Below are 24,624 nucleotides of genomic sequence, written 5' to 3' on the forward strand. Positions count from 1 at the left end.
TTACCTGAATATTCATGTGACATGCAGCAGCTATAGAGCCAGCTAAATATTAATGGAATAGAAATATTGTTAGAAATTCTATAGAAGTATATTATACTGGGCTTCTTACTTACATAGAGGGTTAGTACAATTTAGAAAAATGTGACCTCTTTCAGAACCTTTGTACAAATTATAAAAAAATTTGCTCCAACAGATGTATCTTGGGCCAGGGAGCATGGCTTCTAGAGTGGAGCACACCTCTAGATTGGGTGCCCTTGTACAGGGCAAAGCCTGCACACTCAGTCTTAGCTGCCCTGTGTTATATGCTTTATTAATGATTTGAAAATAGTTGCTGTTGCTCTATAGGTTCCAAATTGTTCTTCTCTTGCATAGAAAGCCAAGAATCACCTTCAGGTGACTTAGCAAAAAGATGCTTATCTAAGGTTTAAGTTAGTCTGGGACCCTGATGATACAAATCTATTACTTTGCTTCAGATACCTGATTTGAATAGCACTGAGGGTAGAAGGAAATGAAATAAAGTTACCACAAAGCATAGATGAGTTTATCAAGTCTGGCTCCTGAATGATCTAGGTTGCATTTTGAAATTGCATCTAAAATTTGGGGGTATATTCTTATAACTTCAGATGGCTTGATATACAAAAGGGTAGATTTAAAAGAGATATAGATGGACAGCTCCTTGTTCTGAAAAGAAAGAAATGTGGTTTAAAAGGATAGGTACGTGTTAGAAATGTGTGTTTGTATGTGTGTGTGTGTGTGTGAAGGTAAATAAAATATAAAGTATATGATACAAATTGAAAACTGAAAACATATGGGAAAAACATAAGAATTAGACCTATATATTTTTTTAAAATCCTGTGAAGAGTTTTATATACATTTACAAATATATAAATATGTAACATATGTTTTGAAGAAATACATTGCTGATACTCAGACTAGAAAGAACTACCTTCCTCTCATACTCTTCAGTATATAAAGGGGTCACCATGAATACCATGATCAGTATTCACTTTTATGAGAAACCAAGAATATTTTATAGGTATACCTCTATTATAGCTCTCAATATAGATTGATAACGTCTCAGTGATGTGCAATTTGGTATTCTCAGTCTTATAAGATACAGACCAGGTAGATGACACTACATTCTGATATAGTTTGAAGAAAGATTTTAGAATATATCTAGATCTAACCTCCAATGGAAGAGCTGCAATTTTTATAGATAATATTTTTCTAAGTTATGCCTGTAACTGTTAGTAGACAACAGTGAATTCTAGATTGTATCACTGGAACAACAGCTGTTTTTGTTAGTTAATAGCAGAAACAATACTCAAGTTAGGGGTTGGGTTGAAATTCTATTATAGAAATTGCAAAGTCTCTCAAAAACACACAGTCAAAAAAATGTCCACCCACTTTACCTGAGAAATTAGCTTGAGAAGTGTCATTTCATAGGACCAAAAAAATCTCTTTAAACATTTTGTTTTTATTCTGCTCTAATATATGAACAAGTGGGAGATGGAGGCTCCAATTTCTTCTTTGCTATAGCTTAAATATTGCATATTGCAATTCTCATATTACAAGGTAAGGGAATTTTATCACATACTACATCATCAGAGTTTCTTGTGTCCTTAAGCAATTTATGTGATGTTCCATGCTTTATTTTATGATTAGATTCTTTGTTTTCCAAATAGAAGTGCTAATATTTGCTGTTACAAGTTCTTGGGTTAAAGGTGAATTATTACGACATTTTCATGAGATGAAGTTTGGTGAATACTTTGATTTTTTCAACACTTTGTAAATGTAAGGGATTAATGTCGATCCAAAAACATCAGTACGATATTCAAAGTTAATGCATCATACATTCTAAATTTCTATTGCACAAAGTTTGCTGATTTTCCCTTTCCTTTCAGTCTCTATGAAAAAAAAGTTTTGAAAATCCTAGGAGCAGATACTACATGTTTATCTCATTTTATGTGATGAGTGATTTTGTAATCTATTCATAATTTAAATGCTCTAGGAGAATCTATTCTCAAGGGAATTTTATTGTGGATCATTATGTAAAGCAAAAATCATTTTTAAGGTGCATATTACTCCCTATTTCAATATGGGAACTTTCTGATTTACAAGAGTTATTTAAGTGCCCAGAGAAACATATCCTTTTATTATGTTCCTAAGGAGATATAGCCTGGGCATACCACAAAACTGTGAGGGAGTAAATTGCAAAAACTAACTTGATTCACTTAAGTATTTGAACCTGTTTAGAGAGATTGCTTAGCTGCTGTTTGGTATGAGATTAAGTCTAGATGGTTTGGGATGAGTTTATTCTAGCTCCGTCCAGCTCCAAATTTTCTAGCAACTATGAACCACGAAATGCTAGCTCTTTTCATTGTGTGGTTTCTCTAAGCTCTGTAAAGTCATGCAGAATTCTTAATCTCCTAAAGGCGAAGTATTTCACCCTCATACTCATTCTCCATCCACCTCCCAGTTCTCATGATTGGTAGAAATTACTAACCTATAGAATTTTTAGACTTTTTAGAGGTATAGTGGAACAGGCAGTTGAAGATTTCCTATTCACATGTAACCATCATGGAAACTTCCATTCAATGGCAGTTTGGGCCTCCCCCACCCACCCATACACACACCCCTGCAACTGGCTTCCAAATCTTGCATTACAAGAAATAGAATTAGGCAATGGTTATTTGCTGAAGGAATATCATAAGTTTTTTATGCTCACTATATAAAAGAGATCATAAATTATACCACCCAAACTTGATACTTCTGAGGGTAGAAGGGGACATGCTAGAGGTTAAGCAACAGGCATAAATGAGATCTGGTGTTTTAGCTGGGACTACCTCCATGGCTTACCCTTTCCCAAACTCCATTGGCACAATAGACCTACCCGGCCAGGCCAAACTATGAAAACTCACAGCTTCCTGCTGAAATAGGCTGACTTGATGATGGAATAGAACATGAAAAACCACATGTCCCTAGGTGTCACAAACAGCAGCAATCTCAGTGGCAAATAAACAGGGAAGATAAACATTACAACTAGCCTGAAGTTGTAATTCAGATAGAGGCAAGCAATAGACTGGCCAATTGCCAGAACTTTAACAGGGAGAATTGGAAAAGGAGACTGCTATAGTAGGCATTGAAAAGCACATATCCCTGGTAGTTTGGAAGTCTGCACATACTCCAGGAAAGACCAGAGAGGGTCCAAGTTATCTACATGCCCAAGGCTAACCCTAAGACCTTGTGCAAAGTGGAGAGAAGAGTGATTCCAGTGAAAAGTAAGAGCCAAGGAAAACATGTAAAGTGCCTGAACTTTGAATGCATTTCCAACCCATACACATATATCAGCAAAGGAGTTAGCTTATTGCCCTCAAGGTGTTTGAGTACAACTCCAGACCAATCATTAGATGTTAACTGCAAACTGTGATGACACAGAGGCAATTATTTAACTAAAAAATAAAATTAGGAATTATAAAAACTGACCAGAGATATCAGTAGCTACACAGCATGAAGGAGATAGACCCCACAGAATTAGATTGGTAAATCACCAAACAAATTAGTAGTAATAACAGCAGCTATCTCCTGGAGGGAAAAATCAGGAGCCAGAGTTGCTATAATGTATTGTATAAAGTGTCAACTTGCAAGGAAAAAATCCATAAGACATGTAAAGAAATAGGAGTATGACCGATAGAAAAGCAGTCAGTGGAAACTGTCTCTAGGTTGAATGAGGAAGAGCAGATGTCAAAGACTTGAAAGCAGCTATTATAAATATATTCAAATAACTAAAGGAAACTATGTTAAATAATTAAACTATTAATACAATTTTAAAATAAGGAGAATCAATATAAAGATAGAAATTATTTTTTAAAGATTTTATTTATTTATTTGACAGAGATCATAAGCAGGCAGAGAGAGAGGAAGGGAAGCAGGCTCCCTGTGGAGTAGAGGGACAGGACTCCATTCCAGGACCCTGGGACCATAACCCGAGCCGAAGGCAGAGGCTTTAACCCAAGAAACAAATTCTGGAGTTCAAAACACAATAACTAAAATGAAAAATATTCTAGAGGGACTCAAGCAAATTTGAGATGGGAAAACAAAGAATCAGTGAACTTGAAGTAAATCAATAGAAATTACCTAATCTCAAAAACAAAACAAAAAAAAAGAAGAAATAGAGCTTCAGAGATCTGAAATACCATCAAGCATACTAACATGTGAATAACAGAAAAGGAGATAAGAATAAAATGAAAGGATGGAAAAAAGATATTTGAAGTAATAATAGCCCCAAACTTGCCAAATATGATGAATAACATTAATCCACACATCTGAGAAGCTCAACAAATTCCAGGTATGAAAAATGCAAAAGGATCCATTCATAGACACATTCTAGTCAAACTTTGAAAGACAAAGAAAATGATAAATTCTTGAAAGCACCAAGAGGAAAAAAGACTCATTCAATATAGGAAACAACATTCTGATTAACATTTGACTTCTTATCAGAAACTTAAAAGTCAAGTCAAAAGGCAGAGGATCAACCTATTCAAAGTGCTGAAGGAAAAAGATTTTTAAAGTGACCATCAAGAATTTTTATTTTTAGCAAAACTGTTCTTCAAAAATGAAAATGAAATATTATATTAATTAATTTATATATTCATTTATATTCATAAACAAAGTCTGAAGCGGCTTGTTGCTAGCAGACCTGCCTTCCAAGAAATACTAAAGGAAATCGTTTAGATTGAAAGGAAATGACAACAGTAACTAAAATCCACCCAAGCAAATAATTTGCACTTATAATATTATTACATAGATAAATATAGATATGGTATAAATATATAACAAAATTCAATTCAAGAAAAAGGAAGAAAATAATAAAGATTAAGCCAGAAATCAATGAAATAGAAAACAATAAAATGGTAGAGAAAAATCAATGAAAACAAAAGCTGATTCTTTGCACAGACCGATAAAATTGACAGATGTGTAGATAGAATGACCAAGGAAAAAGTAGAGAAGATAACAGATTACCGAAATAAGGAATAGAAGTGGGACATCACTACCAACTCCATAGAAATTAAAAAGATTAAAAGTCAATACTATGAATCAATAAATTCCTAAGACAACTTACTAAAATTATCTAATTACTGGAAATGCGCAAATTACTGAAACTGATTCAAGAAGAAATAGAGAATCTGAATAGATCTATAATAGCAAAGAGATGGAATTTTTGATTAAGTCATCCCACAAAGAAACCTCTAGATGCAGATATCTTCACTGCATCCTATCCATTATTTAAAGAAAAACAATACCAGTATTTCACAAACTCTTTCAGAAAATAGGAGAAGGAACATTTTTTTTAAGTTCATTCTATGACAATAATATTATACTGAGACCAAAGCCAGACAAACGTATTTAAGAAATCATTATCCTTCATGATATAGACACCAAAGTCCTCAACAAAATATTCACAAATCAAATATAGCAACCCGAGCAAGTAGGATTTATCCTAAGGATGCAAATTTGGTAAACATTAATTAATTAATTAATGCAATATACCATATTAGTACAATAAAGGAAAGAACCCTGTGACTATTGCAGTAGGTACACAAAAAGCGTTTGAGAAAATTCACCATCTTTGACAATAACTTTCAACAAACTAGAACTAGAAGAGGACTTCTGTAACCTGATAAAGAACATCTATGCAAGATCTACAACTAACATCATACTTAATGATGAAAGACTAGCTGGTTTAACCCTGAGTTTGGGAATAAGGCATGGTTGTCAGATCTCACCTCTTCTATTCAGCGTTATACCAGGGTGTCTGTCCAGAAAGATGAAAATAAATAAATAAATATAAAGAAAAAGAGAGGAAAGAAAGCAAGAAAAGGAAAGAAAAAACAGACGGAAAAGAAAGAAATCAAAGGCATTTAGATTAGAAGGTAAAAAGTTATCACTTTTTGTTTTCAGAAAATAAGTTATGTAGAAAGGCTGAAGGAATGCATTCATACACACAAATAAATGACTTCCGCAAGTTTTCAAATTTTATTTTGTAATTATACAAAAATTATATAATATTATAATACCAAATATGTGTTATTTTATAATTATATGAATTTTAATTTTATTTCTATATACTAACAGTGAACAATGAAATTTAAAAAAAATTCTATTCACAATAGCATCAAAAAGAATAAAGGCATTTTTGTAGAAACTGACAAGCTGATTATAAGAAAATGCAAAGAATCCAGAACAGTGAAAATAATTCTGGAAAGGAAAACAAAATTAGATGAACTATACCACTAATTTTAAGGAAGAGTATAGTACTATCATATAAATCAATGTAATGAAATTGTAAATTCAGAAAATTAACCTTTATGTTTTTGGTCAATTGATTTTGACAAAGGTTCCAAAGCAATTTGATAGGGTAAGAAATAGTTTTTTGTTGTTGTTCTCAGTAAATAATATTAGGACAATTGGTGCTAGGACTATATGAAATATAAATGAATATTCGTGGTGCTAGAGCTATATGAAAAAAATAACTTTCTAGCCTTATGTCAAACCATACATAAAGATTAATTCAAAATGGATCATGGACCTAAATGTAAGAGCTAAAACTTAAGACTTCTGTAAGGAAACACGAGAAGAATCTTCATAACCTTGAGCTACACAGGGTTCTTAGATATGGCACCATGATACAAAAATTAAAAACATAATGATTTGTATTTTAATAAAATTTAAAACCTTAATACTCTAAGAGATACCACTAAAGAAATAAAAAGTGGGAGAAAATTTGCAAGATTTTTTGTTTGTTTTGTTTTATTTAATTTTAGACAGAGAGAGATTATGAGGGTGATCAGGAGGAGGGGCAGAGAAAGAAGAAGAGGGAGAGAAGCAGATTCCCCACTGAGCAGGGAGCCCAACGTGGGGCTTGACCTCATGACCTTGACTTGAGCTGAAAACAAGAGTCAGTCGCTTAACTAACTGTGCCACTCAGGTGCCCCTGCAAGATTTATTATTTGCAAATATATATCTGATAAAGGGTCTTTGTCCTCATAATACATAAAGTATTATTCAATAACAAAAAGACACCCAATTAAAAATTGGGCAAAATTTTTGAATAAATATTTTACCAAAGAAGATATAAGAATCACTAATAAGAATGTGAAAAGATGCTCAATATCATCAATCCTTTAAAAAATTATGTTAAAACCACAGAGAGATACTGCTTTATGCTAACTAGAGTGAATACAATAAAAGTACGCATGCAATAACAAGTATTAGTGAGGATGCTGAGAAATTGGAACCCTCATACATTGCTGGTTGAAATTTAAAATGGTACAGCCACTTTAGAAAATAGCTTAGCAGTTCTTAAAAGTTAAAATAAACTAGGGCACCTGGGTGGCACAGTTGGCTAAGCCTCTAACTCTTGGTTTTAGCTCAGGTAGTGAGATCGAGCCCCTTATTGGGCTCTGCACTCTGTGTGGAGTCTGCTTGGGATTTTCTCTCCCTCTGCTCCTGCCTCTCTCTCTCTCTCTCAAAATAAATAAATAAATCTTTGAAAAATATTTTTTAAAAAAGTTAAAATAAACTTACCATGATTTATGACCCAGAAATTTCATTTCTAGATATCTACTCAAGAGAAGTAAGAACATGTGTCCACACATGGACTTGTATATATTTCAGTGTTCAGAACAGAATTATTCATAATAGTCAAAAAATAAAAACAATGCATATGTTCATCAACTAATAAGTGGATAAACAAAATGTGGTACATCCACACAATGGAAGACCATTTGTCCATAAAAGGGAACAGAGTACTGCTACATACCACAACATAGATGAATCTGAAAAACATCATGATAAGCCACATGCATACACCACATATTGTATGATTGCTTTTATATGAAATGTCAAGAAAAAGTAAATGTTTAGAGACAGAAAGCTGATGAGTTATTGTCTGGGACTGGGATAAGAGTGGGTTGACTACCGAAGGACATGAAAGATCTTTCTCGGGTGACAAAAATGTTCTAAAACTGGTAATGATCACTCTAATTTTTTTTTTAAGATTTTATTTATTTATTTGACAGACAAGAGATCACACCTAGGCAGAGAGGCAGGCAGAGAGAGAGGGAGGGGGAAGCAGGCTCCCTGCTGAGCAGAGAGCCTAATGCTGGGCTCTATCCCAGGACTCTGGGATCATGACCTGAACCGAAGGCAGAGGCTTTAACCCACTGAGCCACCCAGGCACCACTGATCACTCTAAATTTATTTAAAATTCTTAAGTTGTACACGTAAAAGGGTGAATTTCATGTTATGTAAATTATACCTTAATAGACTGTTAAAAGGGAAATTATGCTAATTTAAACTGAGAAAACCCTGGCAGACACTCCCTTAAACAAATGACCAAGATTAACATCCCCAGTGATAAGTATATCAAGCACGCCCTGATATGGTGTTACAAGAAGAGCTCTTCATTCATTTTCATTCTTTGCTAAAACTATAATCCCAATCTAATAATGAATAACATCAGATGAATCCAAATTATTATTTAGATTAGTACAAAAAATATCTGACCACTACTCTTAAAAACTATCAGCGTCATAAAAAAACAAGAAAAGACTGAGAAATTGTCACAAATCAGAAAAGAGTTAGGAGAAATGGCAACTAAACACAATGTGGTACCCTAGAATAAAGAGTGAAGGTATTAGCAGAAAAACTGGTAACATCTATATAAAGTATGTAGTTAATAGTATTGTATCAATGTTCATTTTTTCCTTTGACAAATTTACCATCATTCCATAAGATGTTTGGTAGTGAAAAAAATACAGGAATTCTCTTTACTGACTTTACAACTTTCAATAAATGTGAAATTGTCCCAAAATAAAAAGTAATTTTTTTAAAAATGAGGGATTTATCAGTTAAAAGAATTATGATTTAAATGTAATGTGTGGATCTTACTTAGATCCTGATTCATACTAACCAGCTATAAAAATGAACAAAGAACAAAAAGAATTCAAAAGTCAATCATTTGACCCAAGATATTTAATAATATTAAATAATTGGTATTATTTTTGATGTGGGAGATGATACTATGATTTTCAGAGGCCAATACTTTTTAGTATTACATACTAACATATTTGTGGGTAGAATGATAGAGCTGGAATTATGTTTGAAATGAGCTAGTGGAAGAGAAAGTGGGTGACTGTAGATTTAAAAAAAAAAGATGGCCTGTGGATGATAAGTACCTGGTAGCTCATTTACTCTGCTTTCTACTCTTGTACTTGTTTTAGATTTTCCATAGTAAATTTTTTTAAGTGAAAAAAAAATGACTAAAAGAAATAATTAAAATATTATGATTTCACTCTACACTGACCACAGACAGGGCTTGTCTCTTAAAAATCATCTGAGCAATATCAGAATGAACAAATTATAAGAGAAGTGAGGGAACTCTCAAAAACAATCTGGGTAAGATAAAATCGATGCTGAATAGTTGGGAGAACATTAAGAGAAATGCCTAAATTACCATAGACTTCCTAAACTAGAATGCTTTGTTGTTCTTTTCTTGAAGTTTTGTGACCTGGTGATATCTAAAACTCCTATGCATGTGAGGATTTAAAAAAAAAAAAGGAGAGTGTGGACTGTAGCAGCCCTATGTTACTAGTCAGTGTTACGATCTATAGTTCCTCACCCCCCTTCAGTTTTCTTTATTGTCTGGGGCTTTGTTTTTTGGACTTGTGAGTTACAGGATAGGTTACTGTAATATAATGCATTTGCCACTTCTCTGGAAAGCCATTCAGAATCTCTAACTAGTGCAGAATGTACAACTCTTTTGCTAAAGGGTCTCTGCCAAGAGAAGCATTCTTCCGGGCTTTGTAATTTGCATTGATTACTGACTGAGCTGTTTCCCAGTGCATCACTGGGTGTTGAGTGTAATCTATAAAGCCTTACATAGTTTTGTCCTGATTAAAGAAGTCTGACACTGGTGGTTAATTATAATAATGACCAAGATTGATCCGGGTGACTTTAAAAAATTTTTAACAGATTTTGGGACCTGAAATGTCAAGAGCAAGTTATTCTTATTGATCACACACACTCTGGAAATCTACTGTTTTAAAGGTGGGTACAGTGTACCGTACTGAACTTGTAAAAAACAGGAAGTTGAAAAGTAGAGAGAATTGCCAAAAATGTTCTAGCCCTGACTTTGTGCTCCCTAATCTAATCCGACATGCCTTGAAAATATTTCACTTCCTTGATGACCATTTTTCCAGTTTCTATCCAATACTGACCCCCACTACATAGTGACAGAGTTAATGATTATCTCATGAGGCAGATATGAATAGGAACAGTATTCATATCAAAGACAACTGGTCCCACTTCCAGGTCCATCTTTGGGCCAAGATATGTAGTCGCCAACAGTGAGTTGGCGACTGTATTTTTTGAGTCCTGGCGCAAAGTAAGATCCATCTGTTTTGCCCAGCCGTTTGCCTGAGTGCCACAAAATGGTCCTGTTATTAGTCTTATTTGTGGTCCTATTTGAGGTTAGGGGATAATATAAATAAACTTCAGTCCTCCTTGTGATGAATGTAGCATGGGAATTAAAAGTGGTGGTGTTGGTAGTGGTAAGTGATGTTGCGTCTCTATTTTCTCAATTGCTCTGTTTTCTTTGGATTGGGAAACAGACATTTAAGAATGAGTTTGTCATCTGGAAGGATAGTTGTGACCAAGTTTCCCTCAACAGGATACAAGATGTTATTTTTGAGCTTCATTACCCTCACCAAGGGGAAAAAAAGAGAGGGAAAAAAATAAGGAAGAAAGCGAAAGTAAAGAAGAAACATGCAGGAAAAAGAAGTGAGGAGAAAGGTCAAAGAGGATGAGGGATACATGACGAGACAAGAACGTAACAGAGCAGACTGCCTGTTCATAGAAATTACTTGATTATTTTGAATGGATAGTTCCGTTAACTCAACATCTGGTGAATTGAGGGAAAGAAAATCCGACTGATCAAACTGAACTTCTAGTTGTCAGTTAAATAGTTTATATATAAATATGCAGCCTAGTTTCCATCCCATTTCCCTGTATGAACTAGATAGTGAATCAGTTTTTCACTAACCATATTTGAGCGGTGAGTAGAACAATACCAATCGGTGATTCAGATTTATGTAGAGGTGGGCAGCTTTTGTATTTCTGACTTGTTTATTGGGGATTATTGTTATCCATATAATTTCTGAGCATGAGTTATTTTTGTCAGTTTCATTTATGAATGTTTTGTTACCTTATAAGGAAATATGTGCACTCCCCTCCTCTCATTCAGTTGTCCCTGGTGACGCCTCCATAATTTCTGTCTTTACACTGGTGCATTTTTAGTCTAATTCAAGCATGTGAGGAGCAGGGGAAAAGTTTAGTTAGTCAATGTCAGTGATTTTTTTTCTGATCCATTCATGGATGGATTTAGTGAATCTGTACCAGTTTGCATTTAAAATCTATATATATCGAATAGACACAATACCTAAAATATTCTTCCCTATACTAGAAGGGAAAAAGAAAATAGAATTCATAAGTCAGATGAGATGCATTTTCTAATAATAGATGCAATTTCAAGGGTGATTTATGATCATGCTCTCATATATGGAGATATTAAAATATTACCTTACATTCATGTGAAGGTGGACATAAACACACCACATTTAGTGCTACAAATATATTAAAAAAATGTACTACTGTGTTGTGAAGTAAAAGAAAGATAATTGTATTATCTTCATTTTACACGAGAAAGCTATATTTTTCTAAATCCTGTAGTGTCAGTTATCTAAAGCTAAAAATAGGGATGACTTAATCTAGTCTGTTTTTTTTTTAAACTGTTATCTTATTTAGAGATGGTGCTGTATGAAGAAAGAAGGGATTGAAAAAATAGTGTGACATTTTAAGCCCAAATATTTATGACATAGTTGGAGATTTTAATGCCTGGACTCTTAATTTGAAGATTAAAAATACATATTAAAAAATGTGGTTCAGTTATTTAAAACCACAGAACCAATTCAAATCCTGATGGTCTTCTCATGCTGCTTCACACCGCAGCGGCAGCAACTGATAAGATGTATGTAGATATGATGTGGTATCCGGCATGCTAAGCCCACCATACATTGCAATGGGCATTCTGTATTGCTAAATACGTTCATTTACCTCTGCTTCACCATCTGCCCCACCACCAATGCAGCCACTTAAAAGTAGTAGATCTAACATTTTTTTTTTCCAGTTCTATTTGAAGTCATAATTTCCCTTCAACATGTATATTCAGATAATAGATTTTATTCTTTATTATCTAAAATTAACATTTTATGTAATCTTTAGGCTGTGAAATTGTTGTTGAGGAGTTTTTAAAAATCAGATAGAATTTAGCTGAAATTCAGAGGCATTGAGCTTCTAGTCATATCATTATGAAGTCCTAAACAAGGAGGCATATTTTGTTTTTCAGAATTGCTTTTTTTTTTTTCCTCTTTAGATCCTTTTCTTTTCATTAAAAAACTACTCTGGGAAGAGGGTTTTTTTTTTTTTTTTTCCTTAACAGAAAAAAAAAAAAAAAAAAAAGCCACGCTTGACTGATAATGCATTGCTTTGGATGGTGAAACATTATGAAAGTTTAATTTTTAATTAAATCTGAAATACCAATTATAACTGAAAGAGATTTTAACCTGTTTCTTTTCAGACTGCCTGAAGTTACATTTAGAGACTGAAATCACTGCACCTTAAAAACAAAAGACTGAGCTGCACTGCATTCCTGTAAGTGAAAGCTTCCTGTACCTTCTTCCTCTGTGATTTTGTGACCAACCCAAGAAAAGACAAAAACATTGGTAACATAGTAACCAGGCATGAGTAAAAATTTGAATATCCCTGAAGAAATATATGTTTAAATGATTTCCTTCTATAAAAAAAGAAAATTTGTTGGGCTCAATGTTTAGTATGTCTTTTTTATTCAACCTAAATTGTGAATCTTTTTTTTTTTTTGCCTGGTTTGAATTGCATTAGGGAGGGTGTCACCCACTGTGCATCCGCACAGTGACATACACCGTGACAGGAGGGATTCTCACATTTTTTGTTCAAGTCTCATTGAAGGTAATGGATTTCTTATGGAATCAAAGTAGATTCCTGTTTCCTTTGTGATGTCATTAGAAATTTTTAGCCTTTAGTGTCAATGGAAATGGAGAGAAAAAAGTTCATGATGACATCACAAGATTCTGTTGCCTTGAGGACTTTGGGCAAAACTAAGTAAAATGCATAATTCCCTTGTGTGCGTGTGTTCCCCATTCTGCTATGAAGCAGTCAAAATAGCACATCTTATGTCTTCCCGTGAGCTACAAGGCTGTCTCTCAGAGCCCCATTGTTCCATAAATGCATGTCAGAGTCTACCACAGTCTGGTCTACCCTTATTTAGCTGCTGTTTTGTCAATGTACTTGGAAGAACAATTAACACTTGGGATTTCAATGTCTGAATAACAGGCAGTGAATAGAACCCGAGCATATAAAAGATTCAGACGCCCAGGGTAAGAAAACAGAAGCTTATAGTTGGTGGGGGAAGAAAGAAAAGCATTTTAATGCTGCACTCAAAGGTTGTGAAATACTATGAGAAAAGTCAATCTTTTTTATTTTTTAATTTTAGATTAAAATGTATGTTTTGGTAATGAAATCCAGAAGGTTATGATGTCTTCCTAAGTTTTGCAGTTTAATGTGTTGCAAGGTCTTTCCTTAGAGAGTCTTAAAACACTGAAATAACACCCATCTCCTTGAGTCATTGTTGGAAGGCCAAATGCAGGGTCTACTGCGTCGTGGTTTTCAGAGTGCCACCATGTCTGTCCCACAGAGTGCATTAAAGGTGATTCACTTTCTTCCATTTTCACTTTGATTCACTATACTCTTTCATTATTGGCTATAGTGCTTATGTGTTGACTGCAGATAGTCCAGAAATTAAGCGTCTCTACGTATGGTCTGAATTTCTGCTAGGTCCATTTTTTGGTGGGAGGAGAGAGATGATGCATGGATAGAGCAAAATCACCTCACCATCAGTGTATCTGATAAATGGAAAGGGAGCTTATTCATGGTGCTCACTGAGCACAGTGCTTGACTGGTATGAGGGAATAAATGACGTTTATTGTTGCTTTTGTCATAACTACAACAGTTCAAAGGTCTCCAAAAGCAGGGTCTGTTTCTTACTCATTTTTTTTTTATTAAAGATTTTATTTGCTTATTTGACAGACAGAGATCTCAAATAGGCAGAGGCAGGCAGAGAGAGAGGAGGAAGCAGGCTCCCCGCTGAGCAGAGAGCTTGATGCTGGGGCTCCATCCCAGGACCCTGAGATCATGACCTGAGCTGAAGGCAGAGGCTTTAATCCACTGAGCCACCCAGACGCCCATCTGACTTGTTTTTTTTTTAATCTCCAGTGCTTAGCATAATAATAGTAATGAAGAGATGGTTACTGTTATTAATACAATTACAAAATATGTTAATAAACTTTAGGATTTATTTTGTCAGAGAATATATATTGTGAAGAGGGGTTGAATAAAGTTCTTGACAGTCAGAAAGACAATTTTATTTTATTTTTTAAAATTTTTTTTAAATTTTTTTTATTTAATTGACACAGAGATCACAATAGGCAGAGAGACAGGCAGAGGGAGTGGGGGAAGCGGACTCTTTGCTGAGCAGAGAGCCCGGTGCAGACCTCAATCCCAGAACCCTGAGATCATGGCCTGAGCTGAAGGCAGAGGCTTAACCCACTGAGCTACCCAGGCTCCCCAGAAAGACAATTTTAAAGGAATTTGTCAAAGCAAACCAACTGTCCAGCATATCACATTAGGCGTCCATCTCTTAGTATTTCTCCTAATTGACTTTACACTTCTTTTTCATCACCATGATGAGGAGGGCCTAGTCATATCATATCCTTTTTTCCGTGAAATCATCTCCAATAGTTTTCCATTTAATTTGCGTGTCTTAGATCCCATACTTTGGAGCTGTCTCCAGAGATAAACCTACCTGACTCCAGGATGGGCTCTTCACCTGTTGGTTTAATTGCCATGCAGTGAATTGTGCTTGAAGGAAAGAGGCACATAGAGGCATGTGGTATGATAGGTATCTGGGCAGTTAACCTGGGGAAGTCATCATTAGAAGCTTCAACAGGCGCATAAAAAACCAGGACCAGTTTCTCAGTTTCTCAGCATAATAGGACCACAATATTCTTCAGAACTCAAAATGATTTGACCCCTTCTGACCCCTTCAACATTTAGCTTCCTGGTGATTTTTTGTTTTGTTTTGTTGTTTGTTTGTTCTTTGCATAAAGTTCTCTGCCCTCCCCCACCAATTTTAATTTATTTCCAAAAGGGGTACCTTCATTTTTATTAAATCAGCTACAGCTGATGCAAATTAAAGCTTTCATAAAACGTGGCCTCTGAGGCAAAACTAAAATGATAAAATTTAGGCTTAGTGAATTGTACTGTTATCATGTTGAATAACATTTAAGGATATCAAAGAACTTTATAAACACATTTCATATTTTTTAAGATTACAAAATTGAGGTGAAAGGATTTAAGGGTAGAGCTTCATCAAACATTATAGGTACAAAAGCTGTAAGAAGCAGAAGTCCTGGGCACCTGGGTGGCTCAGTGGGTTAAGCCGCTGCCTTTGGCTCAGGTCATGATCTCAGGGAGCCTGCTTCCCTTCCTCTCTCTCTGCCTGCCTCTCTGCCTACTTGTGATCTCTCGCTGTCAAATACGTAAATAAAATCTTAAAAAAAAAAAGAAGCAGAAGTCCTAATAATCTTAATTTTGAAATAACTATATTGAGGCCCAGGGGAAGGTATGCAAGTTACCCAAGCCATAATGACCACCAATGCAGATCATCCTTTAGTCATCTAGGCTTGAGAATAGACCTGAATTTAGACTCTGGGGCTTTGGTCTTTACTCTGTGGGAAAGGTCTGAGCAGTGTTTGAGCAGTGTTTTCTGAGGAACAAATTGCCTTAGGCTTATTTTATGAGACCCATGGAGCTATAGTCACCTCCACAGACTAGCCCAAAATTAATACATAAGGAGTATTCTGGAAATATTCATTGTTATCTTAAAAAGGTTGTTGTTGTTTTCATTTTTAATGTACATTTTGATATCATGCCTCTTGTTGTGTAATGAGTTACACAGAAGCAAATTTATTTGGTTGACTTAATATTCTTTATGACAATTTACAAAGTAGACAGAAGACCATTAAAAACTTCAGTAGTTTAATTGTGCTTACAGGCACGATAAAACCAGTAATCTGAACAGAGCCATTGTGACATGGAATTCAGACTTCCCAAGAGTGTGCATCACGCATGGTGTCAGAATGTCACTGTTGCCAGAGGTCATTTCTGTCAGAGAAAAGTTTTTAGTGTCTGAAAAAAAAATGAAATAAACTTTAATAATTTAAAATGAATTACTTGCCCTAGTAATTTATTTCAGGTTGCCTTTATTGGATTCTGTCATTTAGCAATCCGAGGAGACCAGCGTAGGAACTTTTCTATTATTTTACCCAGAGCTAACTCCTGGATATATCTTAGTTACTTCCTCAAATTTATTTTATACCCTCCCAACCTTCCCATCCCCACTGTGAAGAAGGTCAAGTTTCTATGTACAAAATATTAGTGGTTATGTCTTTGTGCCCAGAAGAGGAGATGGTGTTCTGCCTTTAAAAATTCCATGGAAGCTTTAGCATATAGAGAAGGAAGAATTGAAGCATGAGGATGCCAGCGCCGGGACTTGGATGTAGGTGCCCAACAAGATTATCTCCTCAGAACTTTTTTCTCTTTAACAATAAATTAAAACTTATTCTGTGCCTCTTATAAACAATCTTTTTACCAGGGTAAATAATGCATACTTCCTGTCATCAAGGAGTTCATAATCTGTTTGGGCAATAAATACAGTTAAAGACAGTTATGTTGAATGGGTACAGCAGAGTAAGCAAATATTTATCATTTCCTTTGGACCATCAAAAAATTATCTGATACTTAACAGTAGCCCAATTAGAGGAATTAATGAAAATGAAAGTTGAGGGAACAGTGAATAGTAATGGTGTGATCTGAGGATAGGTTGCTAGTTGGAGCCAGTGTTTTCCAAAGTGTGGGTTGAGAACCATTCATAGGTCATGGAATCAGTTTAAAGGATCACAGTCAATATGCTTTTAATGAAATAGTATCAAAGGGAGAAATTCATAAAAAGAGTGTGTTACATATTTTTAAGATAATGGATTGCAAAATAAATATATTTCTTACTGGGAATTGTGCCACCAAAATATGAAAGCATATATCAAGAAGATTGGTCTTTTAAATACTCACATAATCCCAACTCAGGGATAATATCATTTTCTCCCTCTTTGTGGAGGGATTAAGCAGTTTGCCCCAGGTCATAGAACAGGTGAATGTAAAAGATAGAATATGAATAGGTGTGTCACTCCATATATGTACCTTTCCCATCATCTGACACAGCTTTCCAAGGTTGTATGACTTCAGTTATTACACAAATGATAACTCACACATTTATATCTCTAGTCCTGATATCTCTCCCAAATTCCAGTCTTGTATTTCTAATGTTCTTATTTAAATCTTCAAATAGCTATCACACTGTTTTTTTCCAAGTCAGTACATCAAAATTGAATTTATCCTCCTAGTGAAAATTAATCATCCCCCTTTTGACAATACTAATTTTCTTCATCTCAATTGTCCAGGTGATCCCAACTCAAAATATATCATTCTTGCTTTCCCCCCCGCCCCTCAGGTGTCCAATAAGTGGCCAGGTATTGTTCATTCTCCTTCCTTGGTACCTTTGTCTTAGGTTTTCATGTCCACTTGCTTGCAATAATCTCCTAATTGAGGAAGACAGGGGGAAGGGAGACCAGTTCATCCTAAACACTGCTGCCTCATTAGGTTTCCTGAAGCAGGAGTCCTAAGATTATATCACTTTGTTCAGACAAAACTTTAGTAATTCTAGATTAATTACCGATTTCTAGCCTGTGTTTATGACCATCTAAAATCTAATTCTAACCAAATTTCTGACTTATTCTTATGGTTTGATATACCAAACACTCAGGCCAAATTTCCTCACCACCACCACCAGCCTCCCTTATTAATATTGTTCCTGCCATCTGGAATTCCGTTATTCTGTTTTTCCATATGCAAATCTAACCCATCCTTCCAGGTCTATTTTAAATGCTATTAATTCCATGAAACCTTCCCTCTTTGACCCACCCAGAAATAATCCATGCTCCCCTGCTTACCAAACCCACTTTTTACCTGTACTGGCTCTGCTGACAATTTGATTTTGGACTTCTATCCTTCAAAATTGTGAGAGAATATATTTCTGTTAAGTCAACAAGTTTTTAGTAATTTGTCACAATAGGCTGTGAAACTAATGTAGCATTTGTCTACACTTTTTTTGAGACTTGAATTACTTTCTATATTTTTAATGATATTTATGTGCAGACTTTATCTCTTTACTAGATAATAAATTCTTTGGGAATAGAGTCCATATTTAACTAACATTTCTAAACTCTACAAAACTTACCACAGTAGAATCACTAATTCATTACCCATCCATGGTTAATCTGGGGAATATAGAAATGGTCCTTCAGGCTCGCATGGAACTTACAGTGTCCTAAGGGAATCAGACATTAAATAAGTAAACAAATAATTACAAAATTACAAATTATAGTCCATGAAAAGAGCTAATAGATATGCAAGACAGTAATGCATGGGGAAAATCTATTATACTATCCACTGAGTAGTGAGGAAAGAATTATCATAGAAAGTGTAATTTAAGTTGATAGGAAGAATCAGGCAAGTGAAGAATTTGGGGTGGGGATAGGAACATGTAGGAAGAGAAAGCTCCAGACCAAAATAGCATGGACAGTGCTCTGAGGCAAAGACAAGCTTTGTGTATTCAAGGAAATAAAAGGATTCCAGAGTGGCTAGAGGAAAGTAAACAAAGGAGGGGACTAATTGGAAGTGATGTCAGAGGAGTAGCAGGGTGATGAATTGGATTTTATTTTGAATCATTGGAAAAACACATAATAGATGTGTGTGTGTGTGTAATATTATATATATATATATATATATATATATATATATATATATATATATTAATTGAATAGAAAAAGATGAAAATAATTCAAAGTTAAATAATATATACCAGCTCAGAGCAACTACACATTTACTTTAAATCTTTGCCAAAGGTTCACTTCTAAGTTTGAGGGCGGTTTGGATTTCTGAAACTGAAGTCTAATAGTTCACAACATATTTCCCATCTACATAAACCAAAGCAGATTCCCAACAACCTTCTAAGATAAGGTCAAGTTAATTTTATTTCCTTTCTAGTTAATAATTATTAAGATTATGTTGTTGGTAAATGAATCTCTTATTTTTGTTTATTTTTAAGTGCTCATTGCTCAATGTAGGAATGAATACCAAAAATGTGTTTTACTCCTAGGATGTATTTTTAACATATTAAACCTTGATCTGATTTTTAATTGCGGTGTATTTTATCATGTGCAATGACCAGGGGCCTGGAGGCACAGAAAGCCTCCAAATGAATCATCATTATCCTCATTATTACTCTCTTCATTATTACTGAATTTCAGGATTAAAAACAATGCAGATTAATTTAAAGTATGATGCATTAATATCATGGAATTACCACTAAGTCAGAAAAGAGATATTGGTTTGTTTGCAAAATGATAGAAATTATCCCCTTTCGTCAAAGAAAAAAAAAGAGAGAGAAGAAAAAAGGAAAAAGAAATACAGTAGAGGGAATATAAAAATTAAACCATAGAGAAGTAGGTTAAACTCTAAAGATATGAAGATCTATCTGCTATAACTCAGTAAAAACACACTAGAATCATAAAATATTATAGCAACAGGGAAACTTAGGAATTATTTATTCCAGCCTCCTCGTTTTAGAGATGAACAAATTTCAGGCCTAGAATTCTTATTTCAGACATACAGTTAAATAGTTAATGTCAGGGCTGGAACTATAACCCTAATTCTTAGGAGGTAGATTAACACGAGACCAGCTAATCAGTGATCAACACCCCTACCATAAACCTTGCAAGGTCTTGAGTAGAAAAAAGAATATTAAGTACAGGAGATAAGTCTACAGACAAGCTTTAATTAATAAAAATCTGAACAATATGTATTACTCACAATCTGTTTACTTAATGTACCAGATGCTTTGTGAAAGTTGTCTTTAATCCTTGCTACCACACTCAGCAACCACTCTGCAAAGTAGGAATCGTTTCCATTTTATAATGAGAATACTGAGCTCCAGATAGATTAAGTAACATCCAAGATTGCAAAGCCAGTAAGTGAATTTGTATTGATGCCAGGCCTAACTGATTCAAACTCTGTACTATCTGCTGCTTGGTGTTTTATCTATTGCATTTTGTTATCGCCTTAGCTCATGTGGTCACATAGGTCATTAGTTCTATAATAGTCCAAACTTTTGAAATAAAAGTTAGGAAGAAAAGGAAGATTTAGCAGGTGCCCTCTCTGCATAAAGTTCTTCTCATTTAATTCTGTCAACAGTACCTCAAGATCAATGTTCTAATCCTCGGTTTAAAATTTATAAAACCAGGGTTCAATGAGATGAAATTGTCCCACATATCTTCGTAAAAGCCTGAGCCAGAATTCTAACACACATCTTTCTGATCCCAGGCGTTGTTTCCATTGTTCCATCAACCTCCAAGTCTGCTCTTCTCATGGATGTTGGTTAGTCTTCTATGGTCCTCATACTCAGATCCTTATCTGGCAAAGGAGAATTGTAATGTAGCTCTCATCGACTTCCCAATAAGTAAGAGAGTGTGTTGAGAAGGTGTTTTTATAATTAAGTTATATTACCTTATCTGGAAATAAATATAATGCCCCATCTATGTTTCTTTCTTTGAGAAATGAGGAACTAGGAAGATAGATCAAATCTGTGACATTACTCTTTCATCTCTACGTTATCTTGATTCACTCTGTGTCTGTGCCCAAGACCCCAATCATATCACAGATAACGGTACTACTAGCCTATATCATACTTGAATATACCTTTGAAAAGTAAAAGAGGTAAAATTACTGTATTTATGAGGCCAATACGAAGGAAGAAGTTTTACATTTTCCTTCTCAAAACTAACGTATTTGAAGACTTAGAAGCCTGATTAGAGATACAGGTCAATGAAAGAGCTCATTGTTAGCTTCTTCTAGGAAAAGTGCAAAACTGAAAATCCAAACATACTTATTAACTGTTAGATTGTTTTCTAATGACCAGTGAGGACTACATGAGAAGTGGACTCTTGATAAAAGCAAGAGAGAGAGAGAGGGAGAGGGAGAGGGAGGGAGGACAAGTTAGGAGGGTAGGCGGGAAGGGGAAAAAGGGGAGGAGGAAGAGATTGGAAACAGTTTTTTTAATGGCAGCTCCCACTCAGACATGATCCTGAATTTCCTTCTATGTGTCAACTTTAGTGGCACTGCATGTATACACCTTCATTTCTGAGAAGGTCAGTTTCTATTACTAGAGAGTACACTTAATCATTCTAAAACCAATTGTCAGTATGGAATGGCACCAATATACATAACAAATTTATGGTAATTAGAAGTGATGCTTACCTGTTAGGGTTCTGCAGCTGTTACTTTATCCTCTCTGTTTCTTGAGTTTGACTTCTAAGTCTTCCTATGTGAAAGGGTCCACTCAAGTCTTTTAAAATAACTCCATGAAAACCATCTTTCCTACTTTGCAGAAAGGACTTTGTTCTTTGGCCCATCCTTGTACTTTGCAGTATGTTGCTAGTAGCCCTAAATCAGAAAGTACATTAATACATCTTTTGAACTGCAGGGTCTCATCAGGAGAAAAAAAAATATTTTCAACAGTCTTATAATACTTTGTTAAAAATCCAATTCTGGTTCAATGTTTTGTTCTCAAAGGACTTTTAAATGAAGAGAAGCTTTTGTAAGAGGAAGGAAGCTTATCTAATCTCTTCAAGACTGGTGAGAAGCAATCAGGAGACTTGTGACTCTGAAACAGTAAATTTCCAGGGAATTAGGTACAAAGAGATGTTCACTTCAGGTTGCAGCACATTGGCTCTAAATGCACTCCTTCACGTATCCCAAATGGCAATGTGAAAGCACTATTCTTTGGGTCAAGTGGAGAAGGGAAGAGGCCATGCTAAACCGACATTCTTTCTGGAGGTCATGAGAAATTGAATACAGAATGAACTCAATCTAATGGTTAGTATCAGATTCTCAGAATTATAAACTTCCTATGATAAAATGTCCTCAAAGATATAGGAAAATAAGTTTGTTCATGATGATAGTTATAAGGACTCAAAGATTAAGATTCTTGACAGTCATTTACTTGTTTGCAATTGCACTTGACCAGATGAAATTTGCTTAACCTTTGCTACAATTTTACTGAACTATTCTTTGTTTAACTTACTTGAATCTTATAGGACTTTATTAAATAATCAATATATGTCTAACATTGTTATCAGTGCCGGTGTTGTTACTATCAGAATTCTGTTTTCTTCTCTGGACTAGAGCTGGCAGGAACCCCTGAAAACCCGGGTTATACATTTCATGCTCTGTCTGTCTGATCTTCTTGCACCACTGGAAAGTGAGAGGGGCCGACTAGCCTAAATGCTCTGTAGGTTAACTTGGATTCACCCAGAAAACTTGTCAGTGCAGCTTTGTTCATGAGTGCTTTTAGCAGATAAAGAAATAGTTTGCATGAAAAACCCTTGTTTTTTAATAAATACTGACTCTCTTATGCTTCATGAGACTTTCTGATTGATTACATCATACTATCCACATTATCATTGCAGTTACCACGAGGGAGGCCCAAGTGTAATGGAAAGGGAAGAGCATGGGGCTGACTATCTGGAGACTTGATCCAGGCATTGTCAAATAGTTTTGTCTTTAAGTTCATTTTCCTTATCTGTAGGGGACACTTTTCTCGATCTGTGCAGACATTATTCAAAGAAGTCAAATGATATATATGAAGTATTTAGAGCTCTATGGAATAAAGGAAGTTCATAAATATCATGTAGTACTATTACAGTAAAAGTATTAGCAGAATTATAAATCACTTTGAGGTCTCCAGAGTAACGTGCTTTATCTGAGGTCTTCCTGCTTAGAAATTAGTTTGTTTTTTGAGTTGCCATATAGGGAGGTACTCTTTTGCTGCTAAGCACTCTTCATACATTGGAAGAAATGACTAACAATGAATTGCCAGTAATATGTTACTCTTTTTATTAAAAAAATTATTATTTTTTAGTTATTCTTTTTAAAGGTTTATTTATTTATTTGTCAGAGAGAGTGCAAGAGAGCACAAGCGTGGCAGGGGGGTCGTGTGTGGCAGGCAAAGGGAGAAGTAGGCTTCCCTGCTGAGCAAGGAGCACAATGTGATACTCAATACCAGGACCTTGGGATCATGCCTGAGCCAAAGGCAGATATTTAACCCATTGAGCCACCCAGGTGTCCCTAAAGGTTTATTTTAAAGGCATTTTTTACTGTAAATTCTCTGAGCAGTTTCTCGTAAATTAAAAAGAAAAATTACTGTTTTATCTTTCCTTATTAGAGAGTGAATTTCTTGAGGTAAGGAACCATGAGTAATTTACTAGTTTTCTCATTTATTAAAACTGGCACTGGATAGATATTCAGTGTTAGTTGAGTATCTTGTGTGAAAATTTAGTAAAACTTTAATAAAAATTTTTTTGAAAAAGATATTGAATTTATTAATTTGACTATATATATACCATATGGTATGGACAGGTATTATTGAAGATTATACAGCCATTTGAAAAAGAATGAATTATATCTATTGCTATTGATCTGGGAGGATGATCATAGTTTATTAAGTGAAAAGAACAAATTTTTAGGGTAATAAATATTTATGAATAAGTTTATTGTGCATGTTCTATGACCATATATGGTCACAATGGTCATCTCACAGGGTTAAGAATAAAAAAGGATTGATGGAAGATTATTAATTTTTTCTTTAAACACTTTTATTGTTTCATTAGTTATAGTGAATATCTATAAGTTTGAAAATGAATATATAAAATTATTTTTTAAATTGCTACCTTTTGTTTCTTGGAAAATCAGCGAGAGAGAGAGGAGGGACGGAGGGAGGGAGGGGTGAAGGAAAGAAGGAAGGAAGGAAGAAAAGAATAAGGAGAGAAAAGAAAAAATACTTCTGCAAGCTAAGGTTTCAGGACTATATTCCCAACAGAAACTTCACAAGTTTGTTTTGTTTTTAGGATTTTACTCATTTATTTGTCAGAGAGAGAGAGCACAACCAGGCCGAGTGGCAGGCAGAGACAGAGAGAGAAGCAGGCTCCCCGATGAGCCAGGAGCCTGATGTGGGACTCGATTCCCAGCACCCTGGGATCATGACCTGAGCCAAAGGCAGCGGTTTAACAAATTGAGCCACCCAGTTGTCCCTTCACAGGAGTTTTAAGTAATCAGAGGGGCAGACCCTGATGCCTTAGCTTGAAGATATGCACCAAAGGCCCCATTTAGAATGTACTTAAATAGGCCTGAGCATATGAGTTAGGCAGTATATCTGAACTGGAACAAGGCAGGAGAGGACTG

The 24,624-nt window shown here is 35.0% G+C and overlaps 1 protein-coding gene across 25 annotated transcripts in view; it reads left to right on the forward strand.

The window, feature by feature from the left end:
• Nucleotides 1-24,624, forward strand: part of ZBTB20 (zinc finger and BTB domain containing 20) — an 816,455-nt gene that overhangs the window by 319,713 nt on the left and 472,118 nt on the right. For all 25 annotated transcript variants that reach the window (XM_059164023.1, XM_059164028.1, XM_059164024.1 and 22 more), the window contains one exon: nucleotides 12,698-12,771. The gene's annotated coding sequence lies outside the window, so the exon portion shown is untranslated. The remainder of the gene's footprint in view (nucleotides 1-12,697; nucleotides 12,772-24,624) is intronic.

The sequence above is a fragment of the Mustela lutreola genome, chromosome 2 (genome assembly GCF_030435805.1).
Source record: "Mustela lutreola isolate mMusLut2 chromosome 2, mMusLut2.pri, whole genome shotgun sequence".
Lineage (NCBI taxonomy): Eukaryota > Metazoa > Chordata > Mammalia > Carnivora > Mustelidae > Mustela > Mustela lutreola.